At 40.2% G+C, this 23,280-nt stretch overlaps 1 non-coding gene across 1 annotated transcript; it reads left to right on the top strand.

The window, feature by feature from the left end:
* The first annotated feature begins 18,492 nt into the window (after positions 1–18,492).
* LOC141650132 (small nucleolar RNA R71) lies at positions 18,493–18,599 on the top strand. Its single transcript, XR_012546189.1, has one exon. It is a non-coding gene; the product is annotated as a small nucleolar RNA R71 (small nucleolar RNA).
* The last annotated feature ends 4,681 nt before the right edge of the window (positions 18,600–23,280 follow it).

The raw sequence follows: 23,280 nt of genomic DNA, 5'->3' as shown, positions 1-23,280 counted from the left end.
TCATTTTGGGTAAGAACCTCTAAAGTGCGCATGTTAACTTGGATTTCAGCATTATCCGCATATTGTTTAGCTAACTCGATTGCGGCATCGTCCCAAGTAGCGATTTTCTTGTGATCTAGCGAATAAAACCATTGTTTTGGGATGGTGTCAAGAGATGAAGGAAAGATCCTTAAGAACATCTCGGGTTTAATTCCTTTTATAGACATGTAATCCTTGAAGGCACGGATATGGTTCAAAGGGTTTTCATGCCCCTTGAATTTAGGGATATTCGTCATGTTGAAGTTGGTTGGCAACTTGGAAATCACGGCCTCATACTTGCGATTATTCTCCCTATAAATGTCATCCCCTTTAAGATACATCAATTGCTCCTCTAAGTATTGGAGTCGTTTCTCAGCTGCAGTCATACCCATGGGAGGGTTTTCGTCCCCGAAGTCATTCACTAAGTCATCAATGATTTCACTTTCTCGAGGAGGCATCCTCGTTTCTACGGCATATATTCAGCCCTCAATGGTGTCAAGGCGATCATACACTTGGTCTTGAGTAACTTGGAGACGAGCTAGCGCAGTTAGGATTTGATCATTACTATCCTGGAGTTGATTGAAGTTCACGTCGCTTGTTCCAGGCATCTTGGAAACTGAATAAGAGATCGACGATGTAATACTCCGTATTTATAAGTCTTTAGGTACTCTATCGAGTAGGCCTTACTCTGTCGAGTAAGGGTGAGTTGCGTTTTAAAATAGTTTCTGACCTGTTGGGTACTCGATCGAGTAGCTGGGGTACTCGATCGAGTAGGGGGGTACTCGATCGAGTAGCCGGTTTACGGGGATGTTTTGTCGGGTTTTGTTAAATGATGCGAGATAAGTATAAAAGGTTGTCCGTCACTTTTCTTAGTTTCTTTTATATGTTCTAAAACCTAAGTGAGGAGAAAAGGAGTTACGTAGTTTGTCTGTCATTGCATCATTAGCAAATCCCGGAGCTAGAGGTGTCGGATTTCATTGTTCTTTGCATCATAGTGTTCCTTGCGTCAAGGGTAAGTCCTACATACCAATTTTATAGCGTTTGGTTGACTTTGTTTAAACCCTAATTTTGGGATTGGGGGTTTTTATGATTTGTTGTGTTGGTAGTGAGTATGTGATTATGTGTATAGGAGAAGGGTTCGTAGAGGAAAGGTTTTGAGACAGCTGCTAGATCGTCTGATGTTTGTGTTGCATTCCAGGTAGGATTTCCTACTCAGTATTAGTCCCATAATGGGATGATTGTTGATGTGTTGAGATTGATTGTTTAATATCGTGGTTGCATTGTGACGGTTGTGATTGTGATTGTGATTGTGATTGTGATTGTGATTGGTTGTCTCTGGTTCTCGAGATGATTCTCGGCTGAGTGGAGTCACTTGCGGGAGTGGCTTCACGCCCTAGTTTCGCCTTCTGTGGAACCCGCCACAGAAGGGATGTGCACATTAATGGACAGGGTTATCACTCACTATGTGGAGCGGGGATTTGGTGGGTACGATCGCGTCCCCCATCGGCGGGTGGTCCAAAGGGACGATCGATGATTGAGATGATTGGAGTTGGTTGGTTGCGTATGTGTGACAGTTTAAGTCGTCTGCTTTTATCTTATTGTGACATATATATTAATTGTGTGATTAGTATCGACCCGTTTAAATGTTTTAAAAACTGTGGTGATCCATTCGGGGTGGTGAGCGATTGCTTAGCGGTATATCTTGGATACGCGTGGGGTCTAGTCGGGGATGGAGTCATCACATATCCGAGTCTTTAGTCTTCCGTTGTGTTTGTTAGGACAGTTCCTTTCAGTTGGTTTATAGTTTGAGAACAGTTGTATTTTGCTTACAGTTGGTTTTGTTATGTAATCGCTAAAACTTATTTAATAAAGTATGTTTCTTCATTGTCTTATGATTATCATGCCTCGGGTAACCGAGATGGTAGCATCCTTATACCCGAGTGGTCCTGGTAAGGCACTTGGAGTATGGGGTGTTACAAATGGTATCGAGCGATGATCCCGAAACCCGTAACCAATAAATCCAATGAATATAGGGAGTCAATTAAAATGAACCCGGGTAAAGGTTGTAGGAGCTAATGCAAAGACTTGGGAGACGTCCTAAAGTCGCGAACTCGCCCTACAATTTTGAACCGGTCACCATGGGATATGTGTCGGGATTGTTATGTGCATATTGTGTCTTTGTGTGTATCTATGTAGTAGTATGTTGCATGAATTGATGATGATGACGTGAATTGTATGTTGGTTGATTGTAAAGCATGAAAGTATAATGATTGATACATGTAATTTGGCATGTTATAATTATGTAAGGAAAAGTGTTTTGTCTATATATATATAAAGCGATGTGTAAGTATACATGTTGTTGTTGTCGTGTTGAGTAAAAGTACAGAAGGTTGGGAGTGTGAATTGAACATGTGCTGGGTGAATATGTTGAACGAATATGGTGGGTAAATATGTGGTATGATGGATGAATTAGTGAAAAAAAAGATGAATCATCGTGGTATGATAACATGGTTCCGGATTAAGCATGTTATATAATGGAAGTTATTTTATAGTGTTGTTATGTTAGTAACATGGAATAGGATTTGTAATGTATGAGTATGATTTGTCTTACGAAAGGCTATAGAATAAAAGCATGTGGGTAGTGCATGATGAATGTTGTTGCTTTGTTTTCGAAAATAATAATATGTGATTGGGGCTACTGGTTTCATGAGTATTGGGTTGTTTTCGTTTAACTTGGTTGTTGTTTAAGTTGTTTGGAAGTAAAAATCAAATAATTATGTCGTCTGATTACAGCAAAGTTGTCTTTAAACTGTTATAACTTGAGATGCGTAAATGATTTTAATGTGATTCCAATTGGAGGTGATAGCTTTTTCTTTTACGATTCTAACTATAGGTCACACGCCCAAAACGACCAAGAAATGAGTGAGTTATGGCTGTTTTACGAAAACTGGACAGTGCTGAGAAATGCGTAGGTACTCGATCGAGTAGCCTTGGTACTCGATCGAGTAGGGGGGGTACTCGATCGAGTACGTCAGTTACTCGATCGAGTGTCCCTGGTAATTTGTTTTACGTGCTTCTGATCTTCACCTACTCGATCGAGTAAGTCCCTTACTCGATCGAGTGGCCTGTACTCGATCTAGTGACCCCTATTTTGGGTCATATGCTTATCTTTTGACTTCGTTGCATATTATGTTTAATTCAAAGGCGTTATTTTGCTTCTTTATGCATTGTTTTATATGTATGTTGGTCTTGACGCGTAAGTTACCCAATTTTGTGGTGTAAAGAGTGGCACCAATGATGAGTATGAGTTCGGTGGGGAGGACATGATTTATATGTGTTGGGATTGGTAAGACTTAATTGAGGCATAGAGCATGTTGTGTGAGACGAGATGAGTGACATGATTGTATGTTGAGTAATAAAAATGTAAGTGAATGTGGGCAAGGCATAATGTAAGTTTAAGGAACGTGAGAATGAAAAGATTGAAAGAAAGGATGTGGATAGTAGCAACCTGAGATGTATAATAAATTATGGAGGGAGATGGCTAGAAATAGTGTTGAGTAAGAACATATGTAATGAAAGGTCGTTTGGAAATAGTGGTATATAGCGAACTTAATGGGACATGTCGCGACGTGGATTTGCAGGTAGTGACTGAGTTTGGAAATTTGTGTTATCGAGAGACGAAACTACTGTGTGATTTCCTTGGGTAATTAACGGTATTAAATGAATTTTGATTTCTAGAGATGTACGAAGGAGATGCAATTGTTTGAACAGTGAACGTTGATTTTATGGATAGATTAGTGGCAAGTGTGAGTGATAGCATAATAAGAGAAGATCCATGGTAAGAAAGAGTGAGATGATGTCGGTAGAAAATAATGGAATTTGAGTTTTGGAGCAACGAAGGGGTAACTGGATTTCTAAAGAGTTAGCTAGAAGGAATAAGGAGTTGAACTATTAATCGGTATTATTGAGTGTAAAGAGAAAAGAAGGATAAAAGTAAGCTGAGGAAAATATTCACCGGAGTTATGTGATATAAAGGTAAGGAATCATTGAAATGTGTGATAGCGTCACGAGGATGTTAGCTAAAGGTTATATAGGAGTTTCAGGACAACATGATTGATAATGAGTTTCGAGGAATTAAGGGAGCAAGAAGTTGGTGGAGTATTGGCACGATACGAGGTATTTGGTGGAGAGTTGGATGACAACACAAATAAGATAGTATTGGGAATAATGTTGAGGTAATTTTGTGGATGGGTTTGATGTTCGTTATTTGGAATGATAACCAAAGATAGGAGAAAAAAAAAACGTGTTATTTTGATATGAGTGTAAGAGGTTTGATATACGAGCAGTGGTGGTATTGTGGTGTTGTCACTAGTGGTTAAGAGTGATGGTATATTAGAAAGGTAGCAATTCTAAAGAAGTTGATTTGGTAGGGACCTGATTGTTGTGTATGATTGTGAGAGGGTATAAGATGTGGTTAGATGAGGCGGATGCTAATAGTTGAATAGTAAAGGTATGGTTATATTTGGCAGGAAGTGATGGTTGTGCGAATGGGGGAATATGTTATGAGGGGCATATGAGTTAAACTCGGGCGACAGGTAACCTTTATCGAGTGGTAACTTACGTGGTCAGGATTGACTAGTTGGTTGTGATTACGGGTCTATGATATGTGTAAATGTTTGTGTGAGGTTCTGTCCTCACAAGAAGTGGTATGGTGTGATAATTATAAAGTTGTTTTATGAATGTTCTGTAATATATATGTTGGACACGGTAATTTAATTGAATGATATCCAAAAAGGTAATAATTTGATTAATTTGACATGGCTAGTTATAATTTTATGTGTATTAACAACACATGTGTATTCCGTGAAATGGTAGAGATGATGTTCATGAGATGCTTATCTGTTTATTCATATAATATGTTGCGTTGTGATTGAGTAAAGTGGATTTGAGTAAGTTTTCTTGTCCGAAAGGTTATTTCCGAGTCAGTATTTATGGAATTGTATGTAGTTGTGATGTCTATCGATGTGGTTGTGGTGCCTCGGGTGGTGATCCGGGCACGATATTTAGTGTTGTGATGCGGGTATTTTCGTACTACGGTGTGGATGTTGGTGGCGGTGTTGTGATGCCGTCACCGGTTGTGGTGGAGTAGGCGGGATGATTATGATACGAGTTTTCGAAAGTGCATACCAGTTATACATAGATTGTTGTTTTGTTTGCTGTCGTTCTTTGTGAGTTTTGGTTGAACATGTAGACAGTTGTCTTGCTTATTGATGTTTTCTTTACCAGGTTAAGTTAAGAATGAGGTAGAGTATGATATGAAACAGAGTTGAATATGTTTTCGTTGTTGTCATGGTATAGTGATGTTCTTTTGATGGGACACGGTTGTGAGAGGTTGTTACAGTAATTTTGATCTTGTTCTAGATAAGGCTTTAGTAGACATGGTAATGGAAAATGATTCGTGGAACATGTGTTGTAATGATCCGAAAGCGGCAGGTAGTTCATAATCTTTTGTTGGGACAGTGAGTGTAGGGTTTTGGGGGAATTAGTGTCATATTAAGCTATGTATGAGTTTTGCGGTAATGAAGGAAAGAACTTGAGGATCTGGAATGAGTGCACGTAACAAGTGTGGATCGTGAGTTATGCTTTTGATGATGGGAGTTTCATATAGTTTATATAGAGAGGTATGTCATGTTGCGGTAATGTGGAAAAGTTGAAGTTTTGGGTTAAGATAAAGATTTTGAGGTATAGGTTAGGTGGTGTGACGAGTGAATTGAAGTATGAGAATTGTTTAAGTAAGAGAGCCTTGGATGCATGCATGGCGAGTGTTTAGAGTATAGGTGGTTATCTATGACATGTGATGATGATGAGAATAATGAGAAGATATAACTAAGGATATAGTATTAGTAGGTTACGAGGACGTAACATTTATCTTAAGAGGAGTAGGATGCGATAAAAGAGATTTTGATGGTTGTTCATATGGTAGTATATTTGGAAGTAGAGTGTTGGTGTAGCATAAGATATGGATTTGTATATGTTGTGGTTGATAGTGTTAAAAGGTCACGGACGTGCTTGTAGTAGTTTGATGTTAGGAATGCGAGAATACCTCGATAGTGTTGACAGTTGGATGATGAGATTATGAGTGTGAGTAAACTTCGAGGACGAAGTTCCTTTTAAGGGTGGTAGAATGTAACATTCCGTTTGATGTCTATGAGTGTCTTGATTTTGGATTTGATAGTGGATGATATTATGGAGCTAGCAGCGTTAGAGGATGGTAGTTGGTTATGTATGGAGTTGGTGTCGTGAGAGATATATATGTGGTGGATACGATATCGTGAGTCATGTTAGGGAAGTAAACATAGTTGGTGGAGTGGGTGTTAAAAGTTCATGTTTTATGTTTGGTCGAGTTCTTGAGTTCTTAGTTATGTTGTTGTGTCTTGGTCGAGTTAGTATGGTTGTTTTTTTTTTATGTATGGGTTGAACTTCGGGGACGAAGTTCTTTTTAAGGAGGGAAGACTGTAATACTCCGTATTTATAAGTCTTTAGGTACTCTATCGAGTAGGCCTTACTCTGTCGAGTAAGGGTGAGTTGCGTTTTAAAATAGTTTCGACTGTTGGGTACTCGATCGAGTAGCTGGGATACTCGATCGAGTAGGGGGGTCCCGGTCGAGTAGCCGGTTTACGGGGATGTTTTGTCGGGTTTTGTTAAATGATGCGAGATAAGTATAAAAGGTTGTCCGTCACTTTTCTTAGTTTCTTTTATATGTTCTAAAACCTAAGTGAGGAGAAAAGGAGTTACGTAGTTTGTCTGTCATTGCATCATTAGCAAATCCCGGAGCTAGAGGTGTCGGATTTCATTGTTCTTTGCATCATAGTGTTCCTCGCGTCAAGGGTAAGTCCTACATACCAATTTTATAGCGTTTGGTTGACTTTGTTTAAACCCTAATTTTGGGATTGGGGGTTTTTATGATTTGTTGTGTTGGTAGTGAGTATGTGATTATGTGTATAGGAGAAGGGTTCGTAGAGGAAAGGTTTTGAGACAGCTGCTAGATCGTCTGATGTTTGTGTTGCATTCCAGGTAGGATTTCCTACTCAGTATTAGTCCCATAATGGGATGATTGTTGATGTGTTGAGATTGATTGTTTAATATCGTGGTTGCATTGTGACGGTTGTGATTGTGATTGTGATTGTGATTGTGATTGTGATTGGTTGTCTCTGGTCTCGAGGTGATTCTCAGCTGAGTGGAGTCACTTGCGGGAGTGGCTTCACGCCCTAGTTTCGCCTTCTGTGGAACCCGCCACAGAAGGGATGTGCACATTAATGGACAGGGTTATCGCTCACTATGTGGAGCGGGGATTTGGTGGGTACGGCTGCGGTCCCTCACTGGCAGGGCTGGTCTAGTGGACAGTCAGTGATTGAGATGATTGGAGTTGGTTGGTTGCGTATGTGTGACAGTTAAGCTGTCTGTTTATCTTATTGTGACATATATATTAATTGTGTGATTAGTACTGACCCCGTTTAAATGTTTTAAAAACTGTGGTGATCCATTCGGGGGTGGTGAGCAGTTGCTTGGCAGGTATATCTTGGATACGCGTGGGGTCTAGCTGGGGATGGAGTCATCACACATCAGAGTCGTTAGTCTTCCGCTGTGTTTGTTAGGACATTTCCTTTCAGTTGGTTTATAGTTTGAGAACAGTTGTATTTTGCTTACAGTTGGTTTTGTTATGTAATCGCTAAAACTTATTTAATAAAGTATGTTTCTTCATTGTCTTATGATTATCATGCCTCGGGTAACCGAGATGGTAGCATCCTTATACCTGAGTGGTCCTGGTAAGGCACTTGGAGTATGGGGGTGTTACAGACGATGAATCAAAACTCGATCAACCACTCTAGCACACTTACTTGAAACGAAATGTTTTGACTCGTGAAGTGGGAGTGTGCCACTTGTGTCAGTGAGCTTTGAGGAAATGACAAAATTTGAAGAATGTTTGTCCTAATCAACTTTAGTGTAGTTGTAGGAGTGGACTCGAAGTGAGGTTTTGAAATGGGTTTTCAGGCCCGAATTTTGACTCGACAATTGGACAGAGTTTTGGCTTGTTTTGCGCTAATATTAGGCCCAAGTTCGAAATTTTACATGTTAAAGAAGGATTTTGAATTTTACAAAAATCGTCATGGTTTTGTTTAGAAAAGGGTGATCACGTATGGTACAAACAATATACAAGCATTATAACGGGATACTGAGTGCTCCTTAAAATGGGTTTTGGTTTAAAGGGTGGGTTGCCATACCGAACAATCAAACCCGAAGTCTGTGGAGAGGCTCGTACCAAACAAGAGTAAGGCTGATTCCTAGTCCATTTCCTAAAGTAGTGAAAGTCTTTGATACAAACAAGAGTAAGTACCATGGTATGGATGACGTCAATCGTTATCCATCCATAGGCCCAAATAGAAATTAGGACCGTTTAGACGGGACAATTGGTCGAATGGGTTGGGTTGGGCCTAGGAAGGCCGATTAAAATGATCTAGGAAGACCGAGTTATTAAAACCGACAATTGTCTTGTACAAACTATTCTCTAACCTTGTTCAAGTTTCACCCTTTTGGCTACACGTAAGTGTATTTTTCCCAGCGGAGTCGCCAAACTGTGGACAATGGGCCCACGGGGGCGCTTGGGGAGGAGAACAAGCGTTTGCATTTGTGGAGTCGCCACCAATTTATTGTGGAAAATTGGAAACCGTTCGAATACCTCGTGCCATGTCAAGACACAAAGTAGTGACATGAACACCAAGAACTCGTTATGTTGGAGCTTGTGTCCTCCACAGTTAGTGTGATAACGTATATAAATCTCTTATAGGTTCACAAGGGTATACTTTGTATTTTATCAGTTGATTAACGATTACCTAATAACGGTTGGCTTGCTGGAAAGTTTGACGTTATTATCATACTGATGGCGGTGATCAACTGGTCTCTAAAAGTCACACCTAAAGGATGTGTTTGAGAGATGTGATTATGGAAATGTAATCACATTGATGCTTTATATGACTAAAAGGTTAGTCCATGTATTTGACTAAACAGTTAGTCAATGTGACGATGAGACGATTATTTAATAAAATTAAATAATATTAGCTGAGATGAATTAACTGTCAATTCGTAAATTGAATATAAACAGTTATATTTAATTATTGTATATAATGTTAGCTTAAACGAATTAAGATGTTAATTCGTAATTAAAAATAAACGGTTATATTTAATAAGCAAATTATAAATATGCGATATTTATAGTTAATGTATATATTATACAATATTGTCATAATAAATGTTGACAGACTGGTATTGATAAATCGACTGCACACTGTTATAAGTGGACTTATTAATACATGTCGATATATATGACAATTGATAAATAATACATATAATGTACAATTAAACAACAACCAAAAATAAGAAGATTATATCCTCATTTTGGTTGTTGTGATGACTCGGTCAAACCCGAGAAAGAGGAAGCAAATAAAAGAAAAAAAATCTTTCCCTATTTTCTAATAACCTATACGGTTTAAGAGGCCAAAGGGGATTCATTTTTGACTCACTTGTTTTGCTTAACCTAATATTCTCTCATAAAAAAAATTACAAAAACCCTAAATTAATTAGTGAATTTGGGGATCCCATTCTAGCGATTTGAGGGGCATTTCTCGGAGCATTGACACGTCTGTCGTGTACCTGTCAAAAATAAACTAACTAAACTAACTATATAGCTAGGGAAGTCAGGTCGATCTCCACAGGGAGGCAAGATATCTGTAGAAGTCTGTCTATTTGGTCACAAATGGGGGGGTTGTTTGATTTGTTTTCTAAACTACGAAGTTTTAAGGGAAGAGAAATAAAGGGCAAGAGCAGTAAAAGCAAGAAATAAGTTTTAAACTATCAGAGAGAGAGAGAGACATGTCAGGATTTCGGTTCACTACTGTAGTCCAGTGACTCAGCTGTAAATGACTCAGACGAATTAATGTGAGACGGATACGGGGAAGGTCCTTTCGGTCCACTTTCTATCCTAAAATACCACTAACTTAACTTTCATTCTCGTCAGGGTAGTCTACTGTTCATAGCAGGCCTATTTAGTCCAATCTTTCGATCTAAGATTAATTTTAGCCAGATTAAAGGATGACTCAGAAGCGTGCACTCAACTAAGTCGATAAATACAATTAAATTGCTATGGTGACAGAGTCTCGTAATTAATTCATCTGTTTCATTCACTACATCGTCACAATCCTACCGCAGATCCCCTAATCCCAACATGAGAGGGGTTTAGCTACTCATGTCGCTAATTAAACTAACAGCAGATAAAATTCCAGCAGTAAACATAATGAAATAACAAGTAAATTGCATAAAAGAGAAATTAGGGCAAAGGAATTAAATGGAGTAAACAAGAAATTAAAGCAACCAATGACTAATTATTAATAAGGAAAGAGAAAGGAATTACAATCCAAGCGAATCCGGCGTAAAGAACACAAAATCCGAGTGAAATAAATCCAAGAGCAAGGTTACAGTGAAGGGAAAAAGCAACGTAATAAAGTTGATGTGTAAACCGCTTAAAGTAAATGAAAGATAGATCAAAGATAGATAAAAGATAGATAAAAGATAGATACTAATGACCTAGTAAAGCGTGCTTAAATAGCAAAGTAATTAAGTTTAGTGAAATTAAAACATAACACGGGCTAATTAAAGCCCATAACAGCGAAACCACTCGATCGAGTGGAATAAAACCACTCGATTGAGCAAAACCTCAGCAGCATCTACTCGATCGAGTAGAAAGTTACTCGATCGAGTAACCCATCTTTCAGCAACTTAAGGATCGAGTAAGAAATTACTCGATCGATCATCCTGGGACGTAAAAACTACTCGATCGAGTGGTAAAACTGCTCGATCGAGTACTTAGTCTTCAAATCAGCTCAAGTCCGTCAACGACTGCCTCGTAATCCGTGCCATGATGCTTCCAAACGCAGTATCTCACTCTGGAAAATCCCGTCTCCTCTAAATGCATGCAAAAAGGACGAAAAAGAGTACGATTCCACTACTTTCGCGTTCATTTCTACAAAATGAACAAAACGAACCAAAGTAGCCAATTCGGGGCAAAATACTATAGAAACAGTATAAAAATGCATAGAAATACGTGCTGAAATAGGCTAAAAAGACTATATATTATGCACGTATCAAATCTCCCCAAACCGAACCTTTACTCGTCCTCGAGTAAACTAAAATGCAACTAATGGAACGGAAATGATAACTCAAAGATAGCTTAACTTGTCTACTTGAAACAATTTAATGCAGCAAAAACTAACAGTTAAAGCTAAGCAGTGAATACGCAAACGAATTATAAGCTGTTCAGAAATATAGCTAACCTATCGACCTTGCAAGACCAACAAAATCGGACTCTCTCGTGGTCACTCTTCTCTCATGAAGCAAAGGGTGAATGTTATATGTAAAAGAGAGAAGAAAAGACAGTCACTCACCTAACTGCGACCTACATAGCATGCATGCAACAAAAATGAAAGACAATTCGAGTACTAATGCACACACTCCAACCAATAATGTCCGTCACAGCCGAGGGCTTACAAATAATTCGGGAATAGTGAGGTTCAGGTGAGAAAGGCAAAACGTGTTATGGAAATGTGGAAGTAAAAGCGTCAAGCTAGTTCTTAACAGGACCATAATGAAATCATCCGAATCTCAACTGACTGAAAAACTAAGTACAAGTGCCCTTCATTTGGCACAAAGCTCACTAAACTCAAACACAATCTCCTCAAAAAAATATGGGATAAAACGGAGGAGTCAGACGGTCACAAACTTCCCTTTTTTAATACCGTCTGAAAGAACTAACTGAAACAAAACAACCTTTTTTTCTAACTTTCTTTTTTTTTCTTCTTTTTTCACGTTACCAGCTTTCTTTTTTTCATTTTTTTTCATTTTTTCTTTTCTTTCTTCTTTCACGTTTTTCTTCTCTTTTTTTTTTTCTTTTTCAATACTTTTTTTTCTTTTTCCCTCCTTCCATAATTTCCACCAATTCCAAACAAAGAAATACGGGCCAAACTGCAGCCGGAAAAACATACCACAAAAGACATACTAACTAGCTTGACTAGGCAGGCTTAGTTTGGGATGTAGCTAATGGGTCAAAAGGGCAAGTTTTGGCTTATGTGGAGCTAAATGGGTGAAAAATATAAGGAAAGGGAAATTTGCAAGCACCTCCCTGCATGTGACACCAACCACAAACCCGAATATGTGCATTTGACGCGAAATTGAATGTCATGAATGTGCAAAAATGATGAACATGCTATGCAAGGAGTACTACTCTCAATTCCTAATGAACTGGTCATGAATGTCACCAGTTAAGGCTCTAAAACTCAGAATTTATCAAGTAGTTTGCCAATTTATCAGGTCAAGTCTAAACAGTCAGCTATATTTGAACAGAAACTCGTAGATTATGCGTATGACAAAGCTAATAACTATCAATAAAGTGCAAGGCTCAAGTAAAATGACAAGTTATAGTGCATTGTCATCATGGAAATCTACCGTTCCGACTCAATCTATATGCAAAAATAAACGTGAAATTTTTTTAATTTTGAAATTTTTTGATTTTTTTGGATTTTTGATTTTTAACGAAAATAAACAACAATGCAAGCTGAAAAATGTAAACGTGAATGCAAAACAAATGCAAATGCAGACTCAAAAGGATGCAATACCCTCCCTAAACCAAAACGGACAACGCCCTCGTTGTCCTCCAGCATACACCAGCAGAAAAATACAGGGGAACGGGAGTATACAACCAATAAGTAAATAAAAACAATAAATAAAAGGGGACAAATTAAAAGAGTAAGAGATACATACAAAATACGAACTTCCCCAAACCAGTCAAAAAACTGGGGAAGTGAGTAGACCAGTAGCTACTCATCGTCGTCGTCGCTGCTGTCACGGATCTCCTCCACCCTGAACTCCGGGTCTCTCTCCTCCTCTCTCCTCCTCTGCTCCTCAGCGCGAGCTCTCTCCGCTGCCACCTCTGGGTCCTCGTCCTCCTCCTCGTCAGCAGACTTCGGGTACCCCTCAGGTGGGTACCGGTAGAAGGAAGGGTGTGGCCAACCCTCTGGGATCGGACAGTGTCTCCGCAAGTGGTACTCGTACAGAGGGTGTAAAGTAAGAGCCAAATCCCTCTCCATACGAGCCTGACGCTCTGCAACCTCAAGCAACAAACCGTAAACGGCGCCCCCTTGGTCCATGACCGCGGGCGCCACAAAGGGAGGAGGTGGTACGAAAGTAGCCGGTAAGACCGGCTCAGTCTGTGTCTGGTCAGTGGGAGTGGGAGTAGGAGTGGTAGTAGTAGTCGGAGTTGGGGTCGGATCAGGAGTAGCCGTGGAAGGCTGGGCACTCCCTGAAGGTGTGGACCCCTCTCCAGTTTCAAGACTCGCTTCTTGGCGGCGGGTGCAGCAGGAGGTGGTCGTGGCTGAAGTGGAAGGAGAAGGTTAGGCAGTGGTGGCAGACGGGTGCCCCTAGCAACAGTAGGAAGGGGCTCTAGACGGGGGAGAGTGTCACAAGGTAAGTCAACAGACAAGGAGCTGTCAATCTTCCAAGACTGGTAGTCTGGGGTCAGCCAATGCTGAGAAAGCATGGCGTCCAGACTCAGTAGCCTCTCTCCCGCGAGGTACTGCAAGTCACGAGGCCAAACGGGGAAAAGGCGACGGGCAAGAATGGTGGCTATGCCACCGCAAGCAATAGTTCCCGTCTCCTTCAGCCCCTGGCTCTGAAGGTACTGGACGGTCAAGTAAGCTATGTTGAGGGTAAAAGGACCCTCGCAGTCTATGTTCAGGTAACCGCCCAGGATGGAGAGCTCGGTGTTGGTCATGTTGTTCGGCTCCTTTCGGCCGAAAATAGTGCTCCCCATCAGTCTAAGGAAACAACGGACAGGGGGAAGGTGGACCTGATGGAGCTTTCGCTCCCTAAAAGTGGTCTGGGCCAGGCACCGCCAAAGCTGATGGTGGACCTTCCTAGGGGCAGCAGTCTCGCCCGTAGAGGTAAGGCCAAGTAACCTACCAAACTCCCCTAAGGTCATCGGAAAAGTCCGGTTAAACAACCGGAAGGACACTGAAAGACTGGTGGGGTCAGCATCGTGTGCCCCGGAGGAGAAGGTAAAGGAGCAGAGAAACTCGAGGCTCAGCTCTAAAAAGGTACGGCCGCTCATAGTGATGAGTCCGGCCATCCCCGTGCCCCGTAGTAAAGTACAAACCGACTCGTAAATGTCGAGTCTCTCAAGTGCCGATTTCTCTAGAAATCGGGAAGGTACATGTACACAGCCTAGCAGGTGATAAAATTTCTTTCGATGTAAAGCGTTAACAAAATGTACCTGCAGATAATCTGGGTGAGAGTCGAGGGAAGTGTCCCCTCGGACAGTGACCGTGCCAGAAGTAGAAGGAGCAGCAGCTGAAGTAGAAGCAGCAGAAGTAGAGGTGACTGGAGCTGGCGTAGAACGAGACTGTCTACGACCCCGGACTCTAGAACCCGAAGTAGTAGCCCGTGCAGTGACGGTGTGAGGGACCAGGGCTGCTCTTAAGGTAGCTGCGGCTGCTGGCGAGTCCACCACAAGTATAAAAGTAGTGGTTGGTGTAGAGGTAGTGGCTGCTGTGGCCACCACTGAAGAGAGACTAGCAGCAGTGCTAGGAGTGGTGGTGACCGTAGAGGAAGTGGCAGCCTGAACTGAGCTAGCAGCAGAGCTAGCTGGAGCGAAAACTGTACCTGCAGCTGAAACTAGAAACATTGGGGCTGCAGTAGTGACTAAAGCGGAGGTGGTGGCAACAGCAGGGGCCACCGTCTCACTCAAAGACGGGCTAGAAGTGGAGCTGGTGGAAGGTAACGAACTAGAGTCCATCCTGTAACAAGGGTAGGGGGCATGAGAAGGTAAATAGTGGCTAACAGTGGCTAAACAGCAAGAACCGACATGTTAAACCTGAAAAAATTCCCCTACCAGTCGAAAATTGTCGACCTACAGCACATAATTCCCAACAATCCTCCAAAATTTTGAATTACAGTAGGCAAGCAGCGATAGGGAACGAGAGTAGAAATTAACAACAGTACAAGTGACAACAACTGAGGTTAATTAAGTCAAGGAAGCATATGAACCCGTCTGACAGTCGAAAATTTCGACTGAAACAACCCTAATCGCGAAAATCGTGTAAAATTCAAAATAAACATGCAACATTCAACGAGGAAAGGGGATAGATCATCAAGCAAGACAAGTAAGGGCCAATAAAGACAAGTAAAGTCGAAAAGTTCGACCAACAGTGGATATTCAAACCCTAATTCCAATTTTTCCTCATAAAATTCAAAATAATCGAAATTAAAATGCAATGAGGAAGTAGAAATCACTTACTTGATGATAGAAATCCTACAAATGCAATTAATCTTCAATAATCAAGCAAGAAAAGGCGAATTTTCGATCGAAAAACCGCAAACCCTAGACCCTCTTTAAAACCGTGAAAATGAGCACAAATTAAGGGGAAAATATGGGGCTTTGAAAGATTAATTTGCAAGCAATAGATTGTAGGAGACGGATTTGGTGATTAGGCAAGAAAAATTGGGGATTTAGGGAGCTTTTGGGTCGCAATTAAGGGTTAGACGAAAAAATTAGGGGAAAAATGAATTAGAAGTCAGAGGAATAGAGTTTAAGAAACAACTCCCTGCGTCCCTTTGCAAATCCACTCGATCGAGTGGTTTTAAACTACTCGATCGAGGACTTTTGATGGTCCAGGTTACTCGATCGAGTAGAATTCTACTCGATCGAGAAGTCCCCTTTATTGCTTTACTCGATCGACTGGAAAAAGCATTCGGTCGACCAATTTTCACTCGATCGAGTACAAAAAGTACTCGATCGAGCTCTTTTCTCGCGTAAGCTCTTGAATTTCGTCTTTCTTCCTTTGAAATGCGTAAAATTTCCCCAAACCTGCATAAAAACACGTGCAAAAATATCCCAACATACCAAATACGCATATAAACAGTCTATAGTCTTAAATCAACGCTAAAAACAGTCTATAAACTAATTGTCCTAATAAAAGCATTAAAACAAATTCAACGGAAAATTCAAAGATTATTTATTACAAGGTGTTACACGGGGCATTTCCCCGCTCAATTTCCAAAGCAATTCAGTAGCCCCTTGGAGGGCTCCTGACTAGAGGACGTCACCTCAGCAACATTGACTGTCCTCTTCAACTTCCATGAGCTTGAATTTGAATCATTTAATTCTCTAGGAGGGGAATAGTTCACATCGACATAAGCACGAACCTTCCTCATCCTTGCTCCTCTATCACCGTCTTTAGCATCCTTACTCCTAACTTGATTGACAGTGATTGCACAACACCCTTTGACAGCTCCTTCAATGCTTTCATCTGTACCTGCAGCAAGGAAAACAGACGAACTTTCCTCCTTTTTGCTCTCAGTCTGAGGCGGAGGGGTAACAATAGCAGCACAATACTCCAAATTTTCATCTGGAGTGTCAATAATAGGATCAATATAAGAGAGGGCATTGTAAGGCTGAGCTTGCATGGGAGCCCTCCGGAACTTAGACTGATGAAAAATCAGCTCCTCGTCCCCTACCTGAAAGGTCAAAGTCTTGCCCCCGACGTCTATAACTGCACGGGCAGTAGACAAAAATGGTCTCCCTAAAATAATAGGGGTGTGCGCATCTTCGGGGATATCTAAGACAACGAAATCAACGGGAATAAAGAACCTCCCGATCTGAACAGGTACGTCTTCTACTATACCTAGTGGCCGTGATATACTACGGTCGGCCATCTGGACTGTGATGTTGGTGCAACTCAGCTTTGTCAAACCAAGTCTCTTAGCAAGAGACAACGGTAAGATACTCACGCTAGCGCCTAAATCGCATAGCGCGTTATCAATCAAATGGATACCGATATGACACGGAATTGAAAAACTACCCGGGTCTGACTGCTTAGGAGGTAACTTATTTTGAAATAGGGCTTACCCCACCTCAGTTAAAGCTACGGTATCACTATCACTAATATTCCTCTTACGCGATAAAATTTCGTTCATAAACTTAAGATAAGAGGGTACCTTTGTCAGCAACTCGGTGAATGGCACAGTGACTTCTAAGCTCTTCAGAAGTTCAACAAATTTGCCGAATTGTTGATTGGCCTTGGTATTCTGCAGACGCCTAGGGAAGGGAACCGTGATGGGTATCTCGAGTCCCTTGTTTCTCTCTTCCAATGTATCTTCAGGAGCAAGCTCTGTATCCTTTGGACGCTTCTTACCTCTCGAACGAGGTCTTTCCGGTGATTTCTCGCTTAATCGAGCACTTGCAGGCTCTCGAATAAGCTTGCCGTCATCAAAACTACTCGATCGACCAAATTGCCCATTTGATCGAGCAGTTTCTTCATCAACATCACTCGATCGAGTGAAATTTTCACTCAATCGAGCAACTCCATTTTTCTCTTCACTCGATCGAGTAGAAAAACTACTCGATCGACCATTTTCATCCCCAAATCTGCTCGATCGACCACCAAAAACCAGTCGATCGAGCACTTTCTTCGCTGTCAGCTCGTTATCTTCGCCAGAGCACTGTTCATCATCAGTTATAGCTCTTCTCGGGTCTTATTTTTGCATTTCCGGTCCCTCATATGAACGACTGCTTCTCAGATTGATGAAATTCACCGTCTCGTGTGGATTCTTCTCATTTTGAGTCGGTAATTGACCCTGCTTTTTTGTGGATTGATTAGTGGCTAATTGGGCAACTTGAGTTTCAAGTGCCTTTATGGACGCATCTTTCTGTTGATCACTCAATTGCCACTGGTTCGTGAAGGCTTGCAACATAGACTTAAGCTCACCAATTTCACTCACCCCACCGGAAGATGATGCACCATGGTTAGGAGGAGTAAAGGAAGGAGGCTTCTGAAGCCTTGTTGATTCTTGTGTGGAGGAACATACGGTTGCTGCTGGTGCGGAGGAGGAGTAGGATTGAGCACATTTTGGCTAGTCCACCTCAGATTAGGATGGACTGCCCCTTGATTATTGTAATAGGAACCTCCTCCTTGCCTATATTGCTGAAAGGCAAGGACTTGTTCCTTCTCCACAAGACAGCCAACAGCAGTGTGGCCATCATTACTCCCACATCTTTCACATGTGACGGTCTCTCCTCTAGTAAGAACATGGACCGTCTGAGGCTCCCCAGCAGCTTGTAGTTCCAACTTGTCGAATCTAGCATTCATGGTCTCCAGCTGAGCCAAAACCTGCTTATCAACTGCATGAACTGTTCTAATCCCATCCCTCGGGTTTCCATACTCAACACTATGATTCGCCATCTCTTCAATAAGGGACCATCCCTTATCATCATCTGTATTCTCCTGGAATCTTCCACTGGATGCCGCATCAAGTATGGCCCTTTGGTCATCATATAGCCCATTGTAGAACTGATTAGCTAGAAACCATGGGTCAAAACCATGGTGAGGAATAGACCTCACCAACTTCTTGAATCGCGACCATGCCTCATAGAAACTTTCATCGGGAGCCTGTCTGAAACTAGTAATCTTGGCCCTCAGCAGATTGGTGCGCTGTGGAGGGAAATATCTCTTGTAAAAGGCAAGAGCAAGAGACTCCCAATCTGAACCCCAAGCAGTGCGGTCCAAGTCGATCGGCCACTCCCGGGTCAATCGGCTAAAGAGAAAGGAAATAGAACCTCCTTAATCTTATCTTGAGTTACCCCGTTAGTGGCGGGGATAGTAGAACAGTAATCTGTAAAGACCTCCATGTGCTTCCTCGGGTCTTCACCAGCCACACCTCTATAGATATTTCGCTCCACCAGATTGATGTAAGAAGGACGGATGTCGAATGTATTCCCATCCTCAGTCTGTAGATTGAAACCTTTCGGAATAGTGGATGCTTTAGGCACTGAATGACTAGAAAGTTTAGGCATCTTTACTGTAGAAATCGGATTGTCTTCTGCGAAAAGAGAATGATCTAGCTCTGGCTCGAAAGTACTCAAGTCTTCCTTTCATGATTTTCTCTACAGACGAAGTCTATGCCTGAATAATCTTTACGCTCAATCACCAAACTAATTCAAACCTGTCTGACCTGGGCATAAGCAACACTGAAAGAAAATGAATAAGAACTGCCTCAAGGAATAAAAATTCCCTGAGACGGAAAATAAACGAACGAAAACAGATAGGGCAATTGCCTCCCCGGCAACGGCGCCAAAATTTGACACGTCTATCGTGTACCTGTCAAAAATAAACTAACTAAACTAACTATATAGCTAGGGAAGTCAGGTCGATCTCCACAGGGAGGCAAAATATCTGTAGAAGTCCGTCTATTTGGTCACAAATGGGGGGGGGGGGGGGGGGTTATTTGATTTGTTTTCTAAACTACGAAGTTTTAAGGGAAGAGAAATAAAGGGCAAGAGCAGTAAAAGCAAGAAATAAGTTTTAAACTATCAGAGAGAGAGAGACATGTCAGGATTTCGGTTCACTACGGTAGTCCAGTGACTCAGCTGTAAATGACTCAGACGAATTAATGTGAGACGGATACGGGAAAGGTCCTTTCGGTCCACTTTCTATCCTAAAATACCACTAACTTAACTTTCATTCTCGTCAGGGTAGTCTACTATTCATAGCAGGCCTATTTAGTCCAATCTTTCGATCTAGGATTAATTTTAGCCAGATTAAAGGATGACTCAGAAGCGTGCACTCAACTAAGTCGATAAATACAATTAAATTGCTATGGTGACAGAGTCTCGTAATTAATTCATATGTTTCATTCACTACATCGTCACAATCCTACCGCAGATCCCCTAATCCCAACATGAAAGGGGTTTAGCTACTCATGTCGCTAATTAAACTAACAGCAGATAAAATTGCAGCAGTAAACATAATGAAATAATAAGTAAATTGCATAAAAGAGAAATTAGGGCAAAGGAATTAAATGGAGTAAACAAGAAATTAAAGCAACCAATGATTAATTATTAATAAGGAAAGAGAAAGGAATTACAATCCAAGCGAATCCGGCGTAAAGAACACAAAATCCGAGTGAAATAAATCCAAGAGCAGGGTTACAGTGAAGGGAAAAAGCAACGTAATAAAGTTGATGTATAAACTGCTTAAAGTAAATGAAAGATAGATCAAAGATAGATAAAAGATAGATACTAATGACCTAGTAAAGCGTGCTTAAATAGCAAAGTAATTAAGTTTAGCGAAATTAAAACATAACACGGGCTAATTAAAGCCCATAACAGCGAAACCACTCGATCGAGTGGAATAAAACCACTCGATCGAGCAAAACCTCAGCAACATCTACTCGATCGAGTAGAAAGTTACTCGATCGAGTAACCCATCTTTTAGCAACTTAAGGATAGCGTAAGATACTACTCGATCGACCATCCTGGGACGTAAAAACCACTCGATCGAGTGGTAAAACTGCTCGATCGAGTACTTAGTCTTCAAATCAGCTCAAGTCCGTCAACGGCTGCCTCGTAATCCGTGCCATGACGCTTCCAAACGCAGTATCTCACTCTGGAAAATCTCGTCTCCTCTAAATGCATGCAAAAATGACGAAAAGAGTACGATTCCACTACTTTCGCGTTCATTTCTACAAAATGGACAAAACGAACCAAAGTAGCCAATTCGGGGCAAAATACTATAGAAACAGTATAAAAATGCATAGAAATACGTGCTGAAATAGGCTAAAAAGACTATATATTATGCACGTATCAAGCATCTTGGGTGCAACAATTAGGAGAATATCGATTTCGATCTTGTTCTTAGGCCATAATTGCTAGGACACCGAAGGTTGTTTCTTAATCTCTTCTCTTTTGTTTATGTAATTTCATTTATGACTCGTTTTTCATAGATTATAATTTCGTTATAATCCTTAATTTTGAGGGATGTATACCGATATTTCCTACAAGTGGTATCAGAGCCAAGGCCACGAAATTATTTTATATGATTTTCATAAATGATTTAAACAAAAGAATTTCGAAAAGAAAAAAAAAATTCGGCCGTGAGAAATTTTTTTTTTTGCCGATTGGTTTTCTGTTTTTTCTTTGGTTTTTGATGTTTTGATTCCATTTGATTTATTCATATTATTGTTTTAATAGGTTAAGATAATAATATAATAAATTTGTAGATGTTTTGATTTAATAAGAATTAAATTCAATTGTAAATGGAATTGTTTTGATTAATGATGATTTTTGTTTTTGCTATATAGTTTTTGGCATACATGATTAAATTGTTGTTTAAGATCATGATTCATTAATATTGATGGTTATGCCAATCTTGTGCTAGTAGTAACTTTAAACAAACTTGTTCATTATTAATTGGGTTGTTTTCGAAAAAAATTATTTTTTTTTTTTTTATTTTAGGGCATTATGCCGCAAGAAAAAAAAAGGGAAACTGTTTTGCAATTGCCGAAATAAAAAAAAAAATTATTTCTGTTTTTGTTTCGGTTTTTGAAGGAATTGCCGAGAAAACAAAAAATATATTTTCTGTTTTTTTTGTTTGCCGAGAACAAAAAGCAAAAAAAAAAAATTTTTTTTGGGCATAAATGCCGAGTGCAGCCGAGTATAACAAAAAAGAATAATTTCTGTTGTTGTTTTATTTTGGCCAATATTGATTATACATTAAATTAATAATGTATGATTAATTGTTGTGAAGAAGTTCACAAATTTTTAGATACCTAATTATTTTAAAGAAGTTTAAAATAATGTTGGATTAATTCATATTACAAGATTAATATGTATTAAGATTAAAATTAGTGTGAGTAATTGGGGAATTGTCACATAATTTGATCAATTAAATAGGTGGTTTGGATAAATTACTCTACATAATTAAGGAATTATGTCTTGAATGATTAATTTTATAGTTGATGCATTTTTATTTAGTTGAATGTTTTGTTGAATGGTTTAATTTACGTATTTTTGCAATCGGTTTTAATTTGTAATACCTAGTGTGGCCTTAGTTAATTATGTTTTCGTAATGATGGAAACATAATTTTAATGTAATTTGAGATCTCGTATCTCCGTTTGGTTTTCTTTGATATTATGGTTTTGAAATTAGAGTGTAAATAGGTTTATTATGTAATTTTTAAATTGTAATTTTGAGAAGACTAAAGATGGAGATTGGATTGATCGCTCCCGCTACATGGACCAAGATGGAACATCAAGACAAGCTTCTCGGGTCCAAGGATGGATTCTAAAGTTGTATTTATGTTCATTTTGGCAGATAGGCCACACTATGACTTAATTTTGTTTTACGTTTTTCCATTCTTATTGCTTTTCATTGCTTGATAGTTAGTGCATCATATTCCGCCTAAACCAAACCACCTACTAAAATGCATGAAAATTGACTCATATAGATTGAATGTTAGATTTCATAGACATACAGATGTCACACATTTTATGTAATACTCCGTATTTATGAGTCTTTGGGTACTCTATCGAGTAGGCCTTACTCTGTCGAGTAAGGGTAAGTTGCGTTTTAGAAAAGTTTCTGAACTGTTGGGTACTCGATCGAGTAACTAGGATACTCGATCGAGTAAGGGGGGTACTCGATCGAGTACCTTGGGTACTCGATCGAGTAGCCGGTTTACGAGGAGTTTTTCTCGGGTTTTGTTAATTATGCGATTAAGATATATAACCTTCGTCGTTATTATTCTAAACACTTTTGCAAAACCTAATTTACTGTTAAAGAGAGAAAGGAAGTACGTTCTTAATCCTAATCGCATCGTTAGCAAATCCCGGAGTTTGGAAGGTCGGTTCTCATCGTTGGTTATACCGTTGAGATCCTTGCGTCGAGGGTAAGATCTATGTACCCTTTTTGTTGTCTTTCCTTTGATTTGGTTAAACCCTAATATAGGGATTTGGGGGTTTTTGAGTAGTAGGTGATTTGGTAGCATTTGTATGTTGTATGATAGGAGGAGGTTTCGTAGAAGAGGCTTTTTGAGACAGCTGTAGAGACCGTCTGATAGTGTGCTTTCCAGGTAGGATTTCCTACTCAGTATTAGTCCCATAATGGGATGATTGTTGATGTTTTGAGATTGATTGTTTGATATAGTAATTGTATTGTGACGGTTGTGATTGTGATTGTGATTGTTGTCTATGGTTCTCGAGGCGTGTCCTCGGCTGAGTGGGGTCACTTGCGGGAGTGGCTTCACGCCCTAGTTTCGCCTTATGTGGAACCCGCCACAGAAGGGATGTGCACATTAATGGACAGGGTTATCGCTCACTATGAGGAG

The sequence above is a fragment of the Silene latifolia genome, chromosome 3 (assembly GCF_048544455.1).
Source record: "Silene latifolia isolate original U9 population chromosome 3, ASM4854445v1, whole genome shotgun sequence".
In the NCBI taxonomy this organism is placed as follows: domain Eukaryota; kingdom Viridiplantae; phylum Streptophyta; class Magnoliopsida; order Caryophyllales; family Caryophyllaceae; genus Silene; species Silene latifolia.
Note: the sequence above shows the minus strand (reverse complement) of the source record. Positions and strands in the feature narration are given on the sequence as shown.